Source organism: Chiloscyllium punctatum, chromosome 4, assembly GCF_047496795.1.
Source record: "Chiloscyllium punctatum isolate Juve2018m chromosome 4, sChiPun1.3, whole genome shotgun sequence".
NCBI lineage: Eukaryota > Metazoa > Chordata > Chondrichthyes > Orectolobiformes > Hemiscylliidae > Chiloscyllium > Chiloscyllium punctatum.
In genome coordinates, this window is record NC_092742.1 from 131,849,592 (window position 1) to 131,867,074 (window position 17,483).

A 17,483-nucleotide genomic window follows, 5' to 3' on the forward strand; every position below is an offset into this window, starting at 1 on the left:
GACGAGAGGAGGACAGAGAGGGGACGATGGGGAAGGGGGTATGGAGAGGGAAAGAGAGAGGAAGAGAGAGGGAATGGAGAAGGGTGGAGAGAGGGGAGAGAGAGGGGGCGATGAGGGGAGAGAGAGGGGACGAGTCGGGGCCGACTGGAGAGAGAAGGAGAGAGAGGGGACGATGGTGGGATAAAAAGGGAACAATGGGGAGAGAGGGGATGACAGGGGGAAGAGAGTGAGGTGACAGAGGGGATGATGGGGAAGAGAGAGGGCATGATGGGGGAGAGAGTGAGGGGAGAGAGAGGGGACGATGGGGGAGAGAGAGGGGACGAGAGATGGAGAGAGAGGGGAGAATGGGGGAGAGAGAGGGGACGAGAGGGAGAGAGAGAGGGGACGATGTGGGGAGAGAGAGAGGGGACGAGAGGGGGAGAGAGAGGGGCGAGAGGGGGAGAGAGGGGAGAGAGAGAGATAGGGGTCGATGGGGGAGAAAGAAGGGACGATGGGGGAGAGAGAGGGTAGTGAGAGGGAGAGAGAGGGGACGATGGGGAGAGAGAGTGAGGATGATGGTGGAAGAGAGAGGGTATGAGACAAGAGAGAGAGGGGCCGATGGTGGGAGAGAGGGGATGGGGAAAGGGGGGACGAACGAGGGATTGAGACGGGAGGGAGAGAGAGAGGACAATAGGGTGTGAGAGAGGAGATGATGGGGGAGAGAGAGTGTACGAGAGGGGGAGAGAGACGGGAGAGAGAAGGAACGATGGCGAGAGAGTGGGAGAGAGGGGGAGAGGGGGGAGAGAGAGGGGACGACGGGGAGCTGGGGAGAGAGAGGGTTGGGTCGATGGGGGAGAGAGAGGTGACGAGATGGGGAGAGAGGGGGGATGATGGTGTGACAGAGGGGACGAGAGGGGGAGAGAGAGGGAATGATGTGTGAGAGAGAGCGGACGATGGGTGGAGAGAGACCGGCTGAATGAGGGGGAGAGAGAATGAGAGCGGGAGAGAGGGGTACTAATGAGGGAGAGAGAGAGGACGATAGGGGTAGAGTGGGGAGAGAGAGAGAGAGAGAGAGGGGACGATGGGTATAGAGAGGAGACAAGAGAGGGGCGAGAGAGGGGAAAGAGAGGTGATGAGAGGGTTGGAGAGGGGGTTGCCGAGAGGGGAGGATGGAGGGGACGAGAGGGTGTATAAACGGAGGGGGTAAAGAGAGGAATAGAGAGAGGACGAGGGAGGGAGAGAGAGGGGAAAGGGTGGGGGCGAGAGAAGGGTGAGAGAGGGGACGATGGGGGGAGAGACGTGATGGGGGAGCGAGGGGACGAGAGGGGGAGAGTGAGGAGAGGAGAGAAGGAAAGAGAGGTGACGATGGGGGGAGAGAGCGAGGGATTGAGAGGGAGAGAGAGAGGGAGAGGGAGGGGCCAAGATAGGGAGAGAGAGGGGAAGAGAGAGGGGGAGAGAGGGAGAGAGAGAGGGTATTAGAGGAGGAAAGAGAAGGAACAAGAGAGGTGAGAGAGAGGGGAGAGAGGTGATGAGAGGAATGGAGTCAGGGGACGAGCCGGGAGAGAGAGGGGACGATGGGGGAGAAAGGTGATGGGGGAGAGAGGGGACGAGAGGGGGAGAGAGAGGGGGAGTGAGGGGGAGAGAGAGGGAAAGAGAGGTGGGAGAACAGGGGGAGAGAGAGAGAGGACGAGTAATGAGAGAGAGGGGACGAGAGGATGGAGAGGGGGACTGGGTGAGAGAGAAGGGACGAGATGGGGAGAGAGAGGGGAGGATGGTGAAAGAGAGGGGATGATGGGGGAGAGAGAGGGGACAAGAGGAGGAGAGAGAGGGGAAGAGTGAGGGACAGAGAGGAGACGATGGGGGGAGAGAGGGGGGATGATGTGGGGGACTGAGGGGACGAAAGGGGGAATGAGAGGGGAGAGGGAGGGAGAGAGGGGAGAGAGAGGGAGAGAGAGGGGACGATAGGGGGTGAGAGAGTAGAGGATTGTGGGAGAGAGGGTAGAGAGAGGGTAGCGAGAACGAGAGAGACGGGCCGATGGAGGGCTAGAAAAGGGAGAGAGAGGGAGAGAGAGTTGACTATGTGGGGAGAGAGGGAGAGAAAGGGGACGATGGGTGGCCAGAGAGGAGACGATGCGGGAAGAGAGAGACAAGAGAGAGGAGAGAGAGTGAGATAGAGGGGACGATGGGGGGAGAGAGGGTGAGAGGGAGGTTAGATGAGGTGGGACCAGAGGGGACGAGAAAAAGGACGAGGGTGGAGAGAGAGGGGACGAGAGGGGGAGGGAGAGGGGATGATAGGGAGCGGGGTGATAGAGGGAGAGAGAGGGGATGAGAGAGGGGAGAGAGAGGGGTGGAGAGATGGGAGAGAGGGGAGAGAGAGGTGACGATGTGCAGAGAGAGGGAGAGAAAGGGGACGATGGGTGGCCAGAGAGGAGACGATGCGGGAAGAGAGAGACAAGAGAGAGTGGAGAGAGAGGGAGATAGAGGGGACGATGGGGGGAGAGAGGGTGAGAGGGAGGTTAGGACAGGTGGTACAAGAGGCGACGAGAGAGAGGACGAGGGTGGAGAGAGAGGGGACGAGAGAGGTAAAGAGAGGGGACAGCAGAGAGGGGGGACTATGGGGCTAGAGAGAGGAGACGAGATGGAAAGAGAGAGGGGAAGAGAGAGGGGGAGAGATTGTAGGAGAGAGGGGATGAGAGAGGGGAGAGAGAGGGGTGGAGAGAGGGGAGAGAGGGCAGAAAGAGGAGAGGCGAGGGAGAGAGAGAGGGTAAGTGAGAGAGAGAAGGGAAGAGAGAGGGGGAGAGGGGGGCAAGAGAGAGGGGGAGAGAGGGGGGAGAATGGGTTTCGGGAGAGGGAAGACAGAGGTGACCAGAGGGGGAGAGGGAGGGGACGAGAGAGGGGAAGAGAGAGGGGACGAGAGGTGATAAGGGGGGTGGGGAGTGAGGGGATAAGAGCGGGAGAGAGAGGTGACGAGAGAAGGAGAGAATGGGGATGGAGCGAGAGGGGAGGACAGAGAGAGAGAGAGTGGACGACGGGAGAGAGAAGGGACGGGAGTGGGAGAGATAGGACGAGGGAGGAAGAGAGAGGGGACGATGGGGGAGAGAGATGGGACGAATGAGGCGGGAGAGGTGACGAGAGCGGGAGAGAGGGGGACGGTGGGAGAGAGAGCTGGGGAGAGAGAGGATGAGAGAGGGGAGAGCGTGGGAGACAGCGGGGACTATAGGGGAGAGAGAGGGGACGAGAGGGGGAGGGAGAGGGGATGATGGCGAGGGGGGCGATAGAGTGAGATAGAGGGAATGAGAGAGGGGGGAGAGAGAGGGGTGGAGAGAGTGGAGAGAGTTGACGAGAGGGGGAGAGAGAGAGGGAATGTGATAGAGAGAGGGGAGAGACAGGTGACGAGTGGGGGAGAGAGAGGTGACGAGTGGGGGAGAGAGAGGGGAAGATAGAGAGAGAGGGAAGAGAGAGGGGGAAAGATTGAGGGAGAGAGAGGGGACGAGAGGGGGAGAAAGGTTACGAGAGAGGGGAGAGACAGGTGATGAGGGGGGGAGAGAGGGGAAGAGAGAGAAAGGGGAAGAGAGAGGGAGAGAGAGGGGGTAGAGAGAGAGGGGAAGAAAGAGGGAGAGAGAGGGGTCGATGGGAGGAGGGAGAGGGGACGATGGGGGGAGAGAGAGGGAACGATGGGGTGAGACAGAGGGGATGAGAGAGGGAAGAGAAAGGGCACCACGGGAGAGAGAGAGGGAACGATGGGTGCAGAGGGGGAGAGAGGGAGAGAGAGGGGACAATGGGGGAGAGAGAGGGAACAAGAGAGGGGCAAGAGAGGGGAAAGAGAGGTGACGACAGGGGTGGAGAGAGAGGTGAGGAGAGGGGGAGAGAGGGGACGAGAGGGGAGAAAGGGGACAAGAGAGGGATAGAGAGGGGACAAGGGAGGGAGAGAGAGAGTGGGGAAAGGGAGGGGGTGAGAGAGGGGAGAGAAAGGGGAGAGAGAGGGGATGAGAGAAGGAGAGAGAGGGAACGAGAGAGGAGATAGAGAGGGGAGAGAGAGATGACGAGAGGAGTGGAGTGAGGGTACGAGAGGGGAGAGAGGGGGGTCGATGGGGGGAAAGAAGTGATGGGGGAGCGAGGGGACGAGAGGGGGAGAAAGAGGGGATGAGAGAAGGAAAGAGAGGGGACAATGGGGAGAGAGGGGGGAGTGAGAGGGGGAGAGACAGAGAGTAAGAGAGGTGGGGCAAGAGGGGGAGAGAGAGAACGAGGGTGGAGAGAGACGGGACGAGAGAGATAGAGAGAGGGGCGGGAGAGAGTGGGGACGATGGGGGGAGAGAGAGGGGACGAGAGGGGATAGCGGGGAATGGGGTGAGAGAGAAGGGACGAGAGCGGGAGAGAGAGGGGAGGATGGGGAGAGAGAGGGGATAATGGGGGGAGAGAGGGAGACGATGGGGATGGGGGAGAGAGAAGGAGGGAGAGGGGTCGAGAGAGGGGAGAGAGAGGACGAGAGAGGGGAGAGAGAGAGGTGAAGAGAGGGGGAGAGAGGGGACGAGAGGGGAGAAAGGGGACAAGAGAGGGATAGAGAGGCGACAAGGGAGGGAGAGAGAGAGAGTGGGGGAAAGGGAGGGGGTGAGAGAGGGGAGAGAGAGGGGATGAGAGGAGGAGAGATAGGGAACGAGAGAGGAGATAGAGATGGGAGAGAGAGATGACGAGAGGAGTGGAGTTGGGGTACGAGAGGGGAGAGAGGGTGGTCGATGGGGGGAAAGAAGTGATGGGGGAGCAAGGGGACGAGAGGGGGAGAAAGAGGGGATGAGAGAAGGAAAGAGAGGGGACAATGGGGAGAGAGAGGGGGAGTGAGAGGGGGAGAGACAGAGGGTAAGAGAGGTGGGACAAGAGGGGGAGAGAGAGAACGAGGGTGGAGAGAGAGGGGACGAGAGAGATAGAGAGAGGGGCGGGAGAGAGTGGGGACGATGGGGGGAGAGAGACGGGACGAGAGGGGATAGCGGGGAATGGGGTGAGAGAGAAGGGACGAGAAGGGGAGAGAGAGGGGAGGATGGGGAGAGAGAGGGCATGATGGGGGAGAGAGGGAGACGATGGCGATGGGGGAGAGAGAAGGAGGGAGAGGGGTCGAGAGAGGGGAGAGAGAGGACGAGAGAGGGGGGAGAGAGAGGTGAAGAGAGGGGGAGAGAGAGGCGACGAGAGAGGGGAAGAGAGAGGGTGAGAGTGAGGAGTGAGTGAGAGGGGAAGACAGAGGGGGAGCGAGGGGACAAGAGGGGGAGAGAGAGGGGACGAGAGAAGGAGAGAGTGGGCAGGGAGTGAGAGGGGAGGAGAGAGGGAGAGAGAGGGGAGAGAGAGGGAGACAGAGGTGACTATGGGGGAGAGAGAGGGGACGAGAGGAGGAGAGAGAGGAGATAATGGGGAGGGGGAGAGAGAGAGAGAGACGGTACGACAGAGGGGAGAGAGAGGGTGGAGAGAGGGGTGGGAGGGGAGAGAGAGGTGACGAGAGGGAGCGAGAGATGGGAAGTGAGAGAAAGAGGGGAACAGAGAGGGGAAGATATTGAGGGAGAGAGAGGGGACGAGAGGGAGAGAGAGGGGACGAGAGAGGGGAGAGAGAGGTCACGAGACGCAGAGAGACAGGGGCAGAGAGACGGAGAGAAAGAGGGAGAGAGCGGGGGCAAGAGAGGGAGAGAGAGCAGAAGAGAGAGAGGGGGAGAGAGAGGGGTCGATGTGGGGAGAGAGAGGGGATGATAGGGGTGAGAGGGGGACGATGGGGTGAGACAGAGGGGACGGGAGGGGAACAGAGAGAGGACGATGAGGGAGAGAGATGGAACAATGGGTGCAGAGGGGGAGAGAGGGAGGGAGAGGGGACAAGAGAGGGGCGAGAGAGGGGAAAGTGAGGTGACGCAAGGGGTGGAGAGAGAGGTGACGAGTGGGGGAGAGAGAGGGGAAGCGAAGCGGGAGAAAGGGGAAGAGAGAGGGATAGAGAGGGGGCGAGGGAGGGAGAGAGAGGGGTGAAATGGAGGGTGCGAGAGAGGGGAGAGAAAGGGCAGAGAGAGGGGATGAGAGGAGGAGAGAGAGGGAATGAGAGAGGTGTGAGAGAGAGGGGAGAGAGAGGTGACGAGAGGAGTGGAGTGAGGGGACGATAGGGGAGAGAGAGACAGGGGACGAGAGAAGGAAAGAGAGGGGACGATGGGGAGAGAGAGGGGGAGTGAGAGGGGCAGAGATTGAGTGAGCGAGAGGGGAGGAGGGGGGAGAGAGGGGACGAGAGAGGGGAGAGAGAGGTAACGAGAGGGGGAGAGAGAGGGGAAGAGAGAGAGGGGGGAAGAGAGGGGGAGAGAGAGAGAGGCGATGAGACACAGGGGGTGAGAGAGAGAATGGTGAGAGAGAGAGAAGGGGTGAGAGAGGGCGTGTGTGAGAGAGGGGGGACTGAGAGAGAGAGAGAGAGTGTGAGAGAGGGGGATTAAAGAGAGAGTGGGTGAGGGAGAGAGGGGGTGAGAGGGAGAGGGGTGAGAACGAGAGTGCGAGAGGGGTGTGAGAGAGAGGGGTGAGAGAGAGATGGGTGTGAGAGAGAGGGGGGTGAGAGAGAGGGCTGAGAGAGATAGTTCGTGAGTGAGAGAGAGAGATGTGTGAAAGAGAGAGGGGTGAGAGAGAGAGGGGTGAGAGAGATAGAGAGGGGTGAGAGAGTGGGATGAGAGAGAGGGGGGAAGGGAGCGAGAGGGCAAGAGAGAGTAGTGTAAGAGAGAGAGGGGTTAGAGTATGAGAGGGGTGAGAGAGAGGGAGGAGTGTAAGAGAGTGGGGTTAAGAGAGGGATGAGAGAGAGCGGAGTGAGAGAGAGAAGTGAGAGGGAGAGAGAGGTGGGAGAGAGAGAGAGACGGGGTGAGACCGAGGGGTCGAAAGAGAGGCAGTGTGTGAGAGAGGGCGGTGAAAGAGAGAGGGTGAGAGAGAGAGGAGTGAGAGGGAGAAGGCTGAGAGAGAGGGTTGTGAGAGACAGAGAGCTGTAAGAGAGAGAGGCTAAGAGAGAGGGGTGTGAGAGAGGGGCGTGAAAGAGAGAGACAGGGGTGACAGGGAGAGAGAACGGCTGAGAGAGAGACGGTGAGAGAGAGAGGGGTGTGACTGTGAGAGGGTGAGAGAGAGAGAAGGAGTGAGAGACAGAGAGGGAGCGAGAAAGAGAGTCGGGTGAGGGAGAGAGAGGGCTGAGAGAGAGAGACGATGAGAGAAAGGGGAGTGCGAGAGAGGAGGTGAAACAGAAATGGGGTGAGAGAGGGTGGGAGAGTGGTGAGAGAGACAGGGATGAGAGAGCGAGGGGGATGAGTGAGAGAGCCTGTTGAGAGAGCTGCGGTGAGAGAGAGAGAGAGGGAGAGAGAGTGACGGGGTGAGAGAGTCAGGGGGTGAGAGACGGGGGAGAGATACAGGGGCGAGAGAGAAAGGGTGGAGAGAGTGAAAGGAGAGAGAGAGAGGGGCGAGAGATAACGGGGGCGAGGGAAAGGCGGCGAGACAGACAGGGGGCGGCAGAGAGGGAGTGTGTGAGAGACGGGGTGAAAGTGAGAGAGGGTGTGGGAGAGCATGAGGTGCGAGAGAGAGGGGCGAAAGAGAGAGGGGCGAGAGATAGAGGGGACAAGAGAAAGGCGACGAGAGAGACAAGGGGCGAGATTGAGGGAGTGTGTGAGAGACGGGATGAAAGAAAGAGAAAGTGAGGAAGATGGGTGAGAGAGAGAGGTGAGTGAGAGCATGGGGTGAGAGAGAGAGCGGTGAGAGAGAGAGGGGTGAGAGAGAGGGGTGAGAGAGAAAGGGGTCGAGAGTGAGGGAGTGTGTGAGAGAGGGGCGTGAAAGAGAGAGAGGGTGAGAAAGAGAGGTGAGAGAGAGAGGGTTGAGAGAGAGAGACGTATGTGAGAGAGAGAGAGGGGTGTGTGAGAGAGAGACGGATGTGAGAGAGAGAGAGGGGTGTGAGAGAGAGGGGAGAGAGAGAGGGGAGAGAGAGAGTGAGAGATAGGGGTTTTGAGAGACGGGTGAGAGAGAGAGGGGGTGAGAGAGAGTGGGGGATGAGAGAGGGGTGAGAGATATCGAGAGGGGTGAGAGAGAGGGATGTGGGTGGGAGAGAGAGGTGTTGACAGAGAGAAAGGGTGGGAGAGAGAGGAGGTGAGACAGACAGGTAATGTGAGTAGGGGGCGAGAGAGAGGGTGAGTGAGAGGGGTGAGACAGAGAGAGGGGTGAGAGAGAGAGAGGGGATGAGTGAGAGAGCGTGTTGAGAGAGAGGCGGTGAGGGAGACAGGGGTGAGATTGAGGGAGTGTGTGAGAGACGGGGTGAATGACAGAGAGGGGTGAGCGAGAGCATGGGGTGTGAGAGAGAGGGGTGAGAGAGAGAGGGGTGAGAGAGAGAGTGAGAGAAAGGAATTTAGAGAGAGGGGTGAGAGAGAGGGGGTTGAGAGAGAGTGGAGGATGAGAGAGGGGTGAGAGAGAGGGGGTTGAGAGAGAGTGGAGGATGAGAGAGGGGTGAGAGAGATAGAGAGGGGTTTAAGAGACGGGAGAGAGAGTGGGATGAGAGAGCAGGGTAGAGAGAGAGGAGGGGAGAGAGGGGTGAGACAGAGAGAGGGGTGATAGAGAGAGGGGATGAATGAGAGAGGGTGTTGTGAGAGAGGTGGCGAGAGAGACAGGGGGTGAGATCGAGGGAGTGTGTGAGAGACAGGGTGAAAGAAAGAGAGGGTGAGGGAGATGTGTGAGAGAGAGGGGTGAGAAAGAGAGGGGGTGAGAGAGAGAGTGAGAAGGGGATGAGAGAGAGATGGGAGTGTGAGCAGTTGAGAGAGAGCGGGTGAGAGGGTGAGAGAGAGAGTGTGGGTGAGAGAGTGTGGGTGAGAGAGAGTGTGGGTAAGCGTGGGCGAGAGGGTGAGGTGGTGAGAGAGAGGTTGAGAGAAAGAGTGAGGAGTGTGAGATAGAGGGGTGAGAGACACTGGGGTTTGAGAGAGAGTAAAAAAGAGGGATGAGAGAGATAGTGAGTTAAGATAGAGAGAACGGGTGAGAGATAGAGGTGTGAGGGAGAGAGGGAGTTAGAGAGAGAGCGTGTGTGAGAGATGGTGTTGAGAGAAGGGGTGAGAGAGAGGGGGTGTGTGAGAGAGAGAGAGAGAGACGAGGTGAGACAGGGGATGAGAGAGAGGTGTGAGAGAGAGGGGGGATGAGTGAGAGACGGTGTTGAGAGAGAGGCGGTGAGAGAGAGAGGGGGAGAGAGAGTAATGGGGTGAGAGAGTGAGGGGGAAAGAGACGATGGAGAGAGTGAAGGGGAGAGAGAGGGGGGCGAGAGATAGAGGGGGTGAGAGAAAGGCAGCGAGAAAGACAGGGGGCGACAGAGAGGGAGTGTGTGAGAGACGGGGTGAAAGAGAGAGGATAAGGGAGTGGGGTGAGAGAGATGGGTGAGCGAGAGCATGGGGTGCGAGAGGGAGGGATGCGAGAGAGAGAGGAGTGAGAGAGAGGGAGTGTGTGAGGAGGTGAAAGAGAGAGAGGGGTGAGAAATAGGAGTGAGAGAGAGAGGGGTGAGAGAGAGAGGAGTGAGAGCAAGAGAGAGAGAGGAGTGAGAGAGAGACGGGTGTGAGAGAGAGTTGTGAGTGAGAGAGGGTGTGTGAGAGAGAGAGGGTTGAGAGAGAGGGTGAGAGGGAGAGGAGTGAGAGGAGGGGTGAGAGAGAGGTGCGTGAGTAAGAGAGAGGAGTGTGAGAGAGAGTGTGAGAGAGATAGGGGATGAGAGAGGGGTGAGAGAAATAGAGAGGGGAATAAGAGAGAGCAGTGAGAGAGTGGGATGAGAGAGGGGAAGGGAGAGAGCGGTGTAAGAGAGAGAGGGGTGAGAGTACGAGAGTGCTGAGACAGGGGTGAGAGAGAGAGGGAGCAGTGTAAGAGAGAGAGGGGGTATGAGAGGGATGAGAGAGAGAGGGGTAGAGAGCGGAGGGGAGAGAGAGAGGTGAGAGAGACAGAGAGAGATGGATGAGATAGAGAGAGAGAGGGTGAGAGAGAGAGCTGAGAGAGGGGGAGAGAGAGAGACGGGTTGCGAGAGAAGGGCCGAGAGAGAGAGGCAGTGTGTGAGAGAGGGAGAGAGTGAGAGAGGATGAGAGAGGGGTGTGAGAGAGAAGAGGGAGGAGTGTAAGAGAGAGAGGGTAAGAGAGGGATGAGAGAGAGGGGTAGAGAGCGGAGGGGAGAGAGAGGTGAGAGAGAGAGCTGAGAGAGAGGAGAGGAGAGAGAGAGAGACGGGGTGCGAGAGAGGGGCAGAGAGAGAGGCAGTGTGTGAGAGAGGGCGGTGAAAGAGAGAGAGGCTGAGATTGGGTGGTATGAGAGGGAGAGAGGGGTGAGAGAGAGGGGGTGAGAGAGAGAAGGGTGAGAGCAACAAGGGTGAGAGGAGAGAGAGAGGGTGAGAGAAAGGGTTGAGAGGGAGATAGGGTTGAGAGACGAGGGCGTGAGAGACAGAGATTGGGGTGACAGAGAGAGAGAGAGAGGATGAGAGAGAGAGTGAGGGGGTGAGAGAGACAGAGAAGAAGTGAGAGACAGAGAGAGAGTGAGAGAGAGAGTCGCGTGAGAGAGAGAGAGAGGGCTGAGAGAGGGGTGAGAAACAAAGGGGTGAAAGAGAGAGAGAGAGGGGTGACAGAGAGAGGGTGGTGAGTGAGAGGAGGAGAGACAGACAGGGGATAAGAGAGAGAGGGGGTGGGAGAGAGTAGGTGAGACAGACAGGGAGTGAGAGAGAGAGAGGGTGAGAGAGAGAGGGGGATGAGTAAGAGAGGGTGTTGAGAGAGAGGTGGTGAGAGGGGGGAGAGAGAGTGAGGTGGTGAGAAAGGGGCTGAGAGACGGGGAGAGTTAGAGGGGGGAGAGAGGGAGGGGGAGACAGAGAGAGAGTGGAGAGCGTGAGGGGGAGAGAGAGAGGAGCGAGAGTGAGAGGGGGCGAAAGAATGCGGGGGTGAGAGAGAGGCAGAGAGAGAAACAGGTTGTGAGAGAGAGGGAGTGTGTGAGAGACGAGGTGAAAGAGAGACGGTGAGTGAGAGAGAGGGGTGAGAGAGAGGGGGGTGAGAGAGAGAGAGAAGGAGGGGTGTGTAAGAGAGAAGGGTGAGAGAGAGTGGTGAGAGAGACAGTGGTGTAAGAGAGAGAGGGGTGAGAGTATGAGGGGGCTGAGAGAGTGGTGAGAGAGAGATGGAGGAGTATAAGAGAGAGGGGGGTAAGAGAGGGATGAGAGAGAGTGGGATAAAGAGATGGAAAGATAGAGATGTGAGAGAGAGAGGGGTAAGAGAGAGAAGGGTGAGAGCAAGAGAGAGAGAATGTGAGGGAGAGGGCTGGGAGAGAGAGGGTGTGAAAGAGGGGTGAGAGAGAGCGGTGAGAAAGAGGGGTGAGAGAGAGAAGGGTGAGAGCGAGAGAGAGAGAGAGGTTGAGAGAGAGAGAGGGTGAGTGAGAGAGGAGTGAGAGAGAGGGGGGTGAGATAGAGAAAGGGGAGGGTGAGAGAGAGAAAGGGGAGAGCGAGAGAGAGAGGGTGAGTGAGAGAGGGCTGAGAGAGAGAGGGGTGAGAGAGAGGGGTGAGAGAGTGAGGGGGTGAGAGAGAGAGGAGTGTGAGGAAGAGAGTGAGTGTGAGAGAGAGAGTCGGGTGAGGGACAGAGGAGGGAGAGAGAGCGGTGAGAAAGAGAGGGGTGAGAGAGAGATGGGGTGAGAGAGAGAGGCTGAGAGGGAGAGATAGAGGGATGAGAGAGAGGATTTAGAGAGAGAGGGGTGAGTGAGATAGTGAAGTGAAATAGAGAGAACCCGTGAGAGAGAGAGGTGTGAGAGTGAGAGGGTGTGAGAGAGAGGGGGTGAGTGACAGAGGGTGTTGCAAGAGAAGCAGTGAGGGAGAGGGGTATGAGAGAGAGAGAGGAGGGGAGACATGCAGGGGTGAGAGAGGGGGTGAGAGATGGAGAGGAGTGGGCCAGAAAGGAGGTGAGACAGACAGGTGGTGAGAGAGAGGGGGTGAGAGAGAGGGGTGAGACTGGGAGAGGGGTGAAAGAGGGGCATGAGTGAGAGAGGGTGTTGAGAGTGAGGAGGTGAGAGAGAGAAGGGGAGAGATAGTGATGGGGTGAGATAGTGAGGGTGAGAGAGAGAGAGGGACTGAGAGACGCGGGAGAGATAGAGGGAGAGAGAGAAGGGGAAGAGAGTGGGGGGAGAGAGAGGGAAGAGTGGAGGGCGAGAAAGAGACAGCGAGAGAGACGGGGGTGAGAGAGAGGGAGTGTGTGAGAGACAGGTTGAAAGAGAGAGAGGGTGAGGGAGAGGGGTGAGAGAGAGGGGTGAGCGAGAGGGGGTGAGAGAAAGGGTGAGAGAGAGGGGTGAGCGAGAGCATGGGGTGAGAGAGAGTGAGGGGTGAGAGAGAGGGGGGCGATAGAGGTGTGAGAGAGAGGTGTGAGAGAGAGGGGATGAGCGAGAGAGGGTGTTGAGACAGAGGCGGTGAGAGAGAGAGAGGGTGAGAGAGAGGGGGTGGGGGGAGATTGGAAGAGCGAGTAGGTGAGACAGACCGGGGGTGAGAGAGAGGGGTGAGAGAGAGGGTGAGAGAGAGAGAGCTCAGATAGAGAGGGTTAGAGAGCATGGGATGAGAGAGAGAGGGGTGAGATAGAGAGGGGTGAGAGCGAGAGAGAGAGAGAGCTGTGAGAGAGAGGGGGGGTTGACAGAGGGTTGAGATCGATAGAGAGGACTGAGAGAGTGGTGAGAGAGAGGGATGAGTGAAAGAAGGAGAGTGGTTAAGAGAGGGATGAGTGAGAGGAGAGAGAGAGCCGGAGAGAGAGAGTGGTGAGAGAGAGAGAGGGCTGAGCGAGACGGAGGAGAAAGAGAGAGAGAGAGACAGGGTGAAGGGGGGGGGGGGGGGGCGGGGAGAGAGGGAGCGTGTGAGAAAGGGGGGTGAAATAGAAAGGGAGTGAGAGAGAGGTTTGTGAGAGAGAGGGTTGAGAGAGGGTTGAGAGAGGGAGGGTGGTGTGAGAGAGAGGAGGTGAGACAGAGAGTGGGAGAGAGAGGGGTGAGAGAGGGAGGGGGTGAGATAGAGGGGGGATTGAGTGAGAGAGGGTGTTGAGAGAGGCGGTGAGAGAGAGGGGTTAGGAGAGAGGAGGTGAGACAGACACGGGGTGAGAGAGAGGGGGTGAGAGAGATGGTGAGAGAGTGGTGAGAGAGAGGTAAGAGAGAGAGAGAGAGGTGAGAGACAGGGGTGAGAGAAGGCTGAGAGAGAGATGGGTGAGAGAGAGGGTGAGAGAGCGGGGTGAGAGTGAGAGATGGCAGAGAGAGAGGGTAAGAGAGAGTGGGGTGAGAGAGAGGGGGTGAGAGAGAGGGGGGTGAGAGCTAGCGAGAGAGATGTGAGAGAGAGAGGGGTTGAGAGAGGGGTGAGAGAAAAGGGTGTAAGAGAGAGGGGTGAGAGAGTTGGTTGAGAGAGAGGGTAGAGAGAGAGGGGAAAGAGAGAGAGTGGTGCAAGAGAGAGGGGTGAGATTATAAGAGGGCTGAGAGAGTGGTGAGAGAGAGGGAGGAGTGTAAGAAAGAGAGTGGTTAAGAGAGGGATGAGTGAGAGGGAGAGACCGTGGTGGGAGAGAGAGAGGGCTGTGAGAGAGGGGGGTGCGAGAGAGAGGGAGCGTGTGAGGGGGGTGAAAGAGAAAGTGGTGAGAGAGAGAGGGGTGAGAGAGAGAGGGGTGAGGGAGAGGGGTGAGAGGGAGATGGGTGAGAGAGAAGGGGCGTGAGAGAGAGAGGGGGCTGAGAGAGAGAGAGGGCTGAGAGAGAGGGCTGAGAGATAGTGGGTGAGAGAGAGTGGTGAGAGAGGGGTGAGAGAGAGTGTGGGCGAGAGAGTGTGTGGGCGAGAGAGAGAGATTGGGCGAGAGAAGAGAGTGGGCAAGAGACGGAGGGAGTAAGGAAGGAAAGGGGTGAGAGAGAGGGCTGTGACCGGGAGAGGTTCTGAGAGAGGGGGTGAGAGAGACAGGGGTGAGAGAGAGAGACGCTGTGAGAGACTAAGAGCGTGAGAGAGAGTGAGTGAGAGACAGTGGGTGAGAGAGAGGGCAGAGAGAGAGAGGGTTGAGAGAAAGGGGGAGATAGAGGTGTGAGAGAGAGGGGTGAGAGAGAGAGGAGGTGAGAGAAAGGGGGAGATAGAGATGTGAGAGAGAGGGGTGGGAGAGAGAGGAGGTGAGACAGATAGGGGGTGAGAGAGAGGGGTTAACAGAGAGAAGGAGTGGGAGAGAGAGGAGGTGAGAGACAGGGGCGAGATAGAGGGGGAGTCGAGAGAGGGGGTGAGAGACAGGGGTGAGAGAGAGGCAGTGTGTGTCAGAGGAGGGTGAAAGAGAGAGAGGGCGAGAGAGGGGTGAGAGGGAAGTGTAAGAGAAAGAGGGTGAGAGAGAGGGGTGAGAGAGAGTATGGGGTGAGAGAGAAGGGGTGAGAGAGAGAGAGGGTGTGAGAGGGGGTGAGAAAGTGAGGGGGTGATAGAGGGGGTGAGAGAGAGAGCGGTGAGAGAGAGAGAGGGGTGAGAGAGAGAAGGGTGAGAGAAAAAGAGGGTGAGAGAGAGGGGATGAGAGAGGGTGTGAAAAATAGAGAGGGGAGTAAGAGAGCAGTGAGAGAGTGGGATGAGAGAGAGGGGGAGAGAGCGAGCGGTGTAAGAGAGAGAGGGGTGAGAATATGAGAGGGCTGAGAGAGGGATGAGAGAGAGGGAGGAGTGTAAGAGAGAGAGGTTAAGAACGGGATGAGAGAGAGGGGTAGAGGGCAGAGGGGAGAGAGAGAGAGGTGAGAGAGAGAGACCGCTGAGGGGGAGAGAGGGGGAGAAAAAGGGGAGAGAGAGAGGGTGGAGAGTGTGAGGGGGAGAGAGAGGGGCGAGAGAGAGAGAGGAGGCGAGAGAGAAAGGGGGCGACAGAGACGGGGGAGAGAGAGAGAGTGTGTGAGAGACGGAGTGAAAGAGAGAGAGGGTGAGAGAGGGGTGAGAGAGAGAGAGGGGTGAGCGAGAGCATGGGGTGAGAGAGACGGGTCAGAGAGAGAGGGGTGAGAGAGAGGGGTGAGTGAGAGATAGGCTGAGAGAGAGAGGGGGATGAGAGAGGGGGCGAGAGAGTGTGATGAGAGAGAGAGAGGGGTGAGAGAGAGTGCGGGCGAGAGAGAGAGTGGGCAAGAGATGGAGGGAGTGAGGAAGAGAGGGGGTGAAAGAGAGAGAGGTTGAGAGGGAGAGGAGTGAGAGGGGATGAGAGTGAAGGGGGTGAGAGAAAGAGGGATGAGAGCGAGAGAGAGACGCGGTGAGAGAGAGATAGGGAGAGAGAGTGACGGGGTGAGTGAGGGGTTAGAGAGTGGGGTTTGAGAGAATGGGGAGAGATAGAGGGGGAGAGAGAGGGGGAGAGAGAGACGGGGTGTTGAGAGAGAGGCGGTGAGACAAAGAGGGGGTTGAGAGAGAGAGGAGGTGAGACAGACAGGGGTTGAGAGAGAGGGAGTGAGAGAGAGAGGGGTTGGGATAGAAAGGAGTTGAGACAGACACGGGGTGAGAGAGAGGAGGTGAGAGAGAGGGTGAGAGAGAGAGGTAAGAGAGAGTTGGGTGAGAGCGAGAGACAGAGAGGGGTGAGAGAGAGGCGTGAGAGGGAGATGGGTGAGAGAGAAGGGGCTGAGAGAGAGAGAAGGGTGTGAGAGAGAGAGGGCTGAGAGAGAGTGGGTGAGAGAGTGTGATGAGAGAGGAGTGAGAGAGAGTGTGGGCGACAGAGAGTGTGCGAGAGAGAGAGTGGGCAAGAGACAGAGGGAGTGAGGAAGAGAGGGGGTGAGAGAGAGAGAGGTGTGACAGGGAGAGGTTCTGAGAGTGGGGGTGAGAGAGAGGGGGTGAGAGAGAGGCGGGAAAGAGAGGGGGTGAGAGAGGTTGTTGAGAGGGGTGAGAGAGAGGGATTAGAGAGTGGGGTGAAAGAGCGGTGAGAGAGAGGGGAGGGAGAGAGGGGGAGAGACAAGGGGGAGAGTGGAGTGTGAGAGAAATGGGGTGAGATGGGTGGAGAGAGAGGGGGAAAGAGAGGGGGAGAGAGGGGAAAGGTGGGGGAGAGAGAGGAAGAGGGAGAGGGAGAGAGAGAGCGGGAGAGGGGGAAACAGAGGGGGAGAGCGGGGGGCAGAGAGACGGGGAGAGAGGGAGCGGTGAGGGAGGGGGTAGAGATGCGTGTGAGAGAGTGTGGGGAGAGAGGGGGAGAGAAAGGGGGAGGGATGGGTAAGAGAGAGGAATGATAGAGGGGAGAGAGGGGGAGAGGGGGAGGAGGGGGTGAAAGAGGGGGAGAGAGGGGAGGGTTGAGAGGGGTGAGAGGGAGCAGGAAACCGATGGGGAAGGGGATGAGGAGAGAGGGGGGAGAAAAGGGGTAGAGAGAGGAGTGGAGTGAGAGGGTCGCAGAGAGAGGGGTGAGAGAGAGGGGTGAGACAGCGGTGAGGGAGTGGTGAGAGAGAGACGGAGTGAGAGAGGGGAGCGAGAGAGGGGTGTGAGAAGGGGAGAGACGGGAGGAGAGAGGTGTGTGAGAGAAGTGTGAGAGAGATGGGGAGGGGAGAGAGGGTGTGAGAGAAATGGGGTGAGGTGGGTGGAGAGAGAGGGGAGGGGGGAGAGAGGGGAAAGAGAGGAGGGAGAGAGGGGAGAGGTGGGGGACAGAGAGGAAGAGAGAGAGTGGGAGAGAGAGTGGTAGACAAGGGGAGACAGAGGGAGGAGAGCGGGGGCAGAAAGGGGGGAGAGGGGGAGAGATGGGAGGAGAGAGGAGTGTGAGAGAAGGGTGAGAGAGAGGGGGAGGGGAGAGAGAGTGTGAGAGAAATGGGGTGAGGTGACTGGAGAGAGAGGAGGGAGAGAGGGGAGTGGTGGGGGAGAGAGAGGGGGAGATGGGGAGAGCAGGGGGTGCAGAGAGAGGGGGAGAGAGGGGGTGAGAGAGAGGGGTGAGGGAGGGGAGAGAGATGTGGGCAAGAGAGAGTGGGGAGAGAGGGGTAGAGAGGGGGAGAGAGAGGGGGAGAGCGGGCTGAGAGAAAGGAATGAGAGAGGGGTGAGAGAGAGGGGAGAAGGGGAGTGAGGTGGGCGAGAGAGTGGGGTGAGTGTGAGGGGTGAGAGAGTGTGTGAGAGAGAGGGGTGAGACAGAGTGGTGAGACAGAGCGGTGAGAGAGGGGTGAGGCAGAGGAGTGAGACAGAGGGGTGAGACAGAGGGGAGGGGGAGAGTGGTGGGCGAGAGGGAGGGGTGAGAGAGAGGGATTGGAGAGAGGGATAAGGGGGAGAGAGGGGGAGAGAGGGAAGAGACGGGAGAGAGGGGGAGTGAGAGAGCTGGAGTGAGAGGGGGAAGAGAGCACAAGAGGGGCAGAGAGAGGGGGAAGGGAGAGAGAGAGAGAGGCCGGGAGAGATCGAGGGTGAGAGAGAGATGGGTTGAGAGTGAGAGGGGGTGTGAGCGAGGGGTGAAAGAGAGGGATGAGAGAATGGGGTGAGAGAGAAGGGTGAGAGAAAGGGTTGAGAGAGAGGGGAGAGAGAGGAGAGATAGAGGGGAGGGGGAGGGGGAGATTGGTGAGCGAGAGAAAGCGGTGAGAGAGGGGGAGATTGGGGGAGAGAGGGGAGGAGAGAG